Genomic DNA, 1427 nt, shown 5'->3' with positions numbered 1-1427 from the left:
GATGGCTTCGGTTCGATGGGTATGTGTCTGTAACAGGGTGTATCTGCACAGGTGTGAGTGTGTGTGTGTGTGTAGGTACATGTATATGAGTGTGGGGCGTGTGGACGTGTATGGCTATGCATGTGTGTGACCCTCTATCTGGGTGTACCTGCATTGGTGTGGATGTGTGGAGGAGACGTATCTATGTGTCCAGGTGTGGATGTGTACGTGTATATGAATGTGTGTATATATCAAGTATGTCTTCCTGGATGTGGGTATGGGGCACACATCATGTGTGTGTTGGATGCAGATGTGTGTGTATGTATATTCAGGTATCTGAGTGTATCCGCACAAGTGTTGACGTTTGTGTCCCTCTGTGTGTGGGGGCTGTGAGTGTGGATGGGTGTGTAGATGTATGCCTGTGACGGGGTGCATCTGCATGTGTGGCTGTAGGGCATATGTTTGGGTGCGTGGGTGTGTGCCTGTATCTAGGTCTATAGGTACAGGTATGTGTATGTATTTTTGACTAGGTGTATGTTTTTCTGTTCATGTATGTGTGCATGTGTGTTGGGAGTGTAGTTCAGTGTACAGGTGTGTCTCCAAATCCAGGTGTATCTGCACAAGTATGTTTGTCATAGGTGTGTGTATGCATATTTGTGTGTAGGTGTATGTGTATCAATATGTGTGTGTACACCCACGTGTGTTGGGAGTACAGTTGAGTGTGCAGATGTGTGTCTATACCTGGGTGTATCTGCACAGGGGTGTGTGTGTGTTTGTGTGTATGTAAGTGTACATTGAGAGTGCAAATGGGCGTGTGGATGTGTATCTGTATCTAGCTCTATCTGCACAGGTGTAGATGTGAAGGCAGTTCGTGTGTGTGTGTGTGTGTGTGTGTGTGTGTGTGGAGGAGGTGTGTTTGTTTGGAAGGGCTGTGTGGATGATACCTGCCTGGGCACTTATGTTCCACAGCCATCTGGGCAAGTCATCACCCCTCTTTCTTCTTCTGAGTTTTCCACGTGTAGAAAATGGGAACAGCTACAGTTCCAATCTCACAAGTTGGCTTTGAGCATTAAATCGGCTTCCCCAACATCAGATCTCTCTTGAGGGACCCCAGTCAGTGGGCTCAAAGAGATCCCTGCCTCCGACTCAGAATCATGAAGACTCTGACTTCTTATAGGCTGCCTGGAAAACGCTGCAGGCAAAGGCAGTGAGAGGCTGCAGGCCTGGGCCCCCTTTTCTGGGTACCGTGGCCCCCATCTCCCTTCACCCTGGTCTGCCCGGAGTCCCAGACTGGGTTCATCCCATCAGGACCGTGACAGCTCCTTGGCCACCGACTTCCACACTTGAGCCTGTCAGATGAGGCTGAGCAAAGAAACACAAAATTTAATAAAGCCCAGAAACCAGGAGAGCTCTCCACCCCAAATCAATCCTCGGTGTGGTTTTAATTA

This window comes from Balaenoptera ricei, chromosome X, assembly GCF_028023285.1.
Source record: "Balaenoptera ricei isolate mBalRic1 chromosome X, mBalRic1.hap2, whole genome shotgun sequence".
Lineage (NCBI taxonomy): Eukaryota > Metazoa > Chordata > Mammalia > Artiodactyla > Balaenopteridae > Balaenoptera > Balaenoptera ricei.
Note: the sequence above shows the minus strand (reverse complement) of the source record.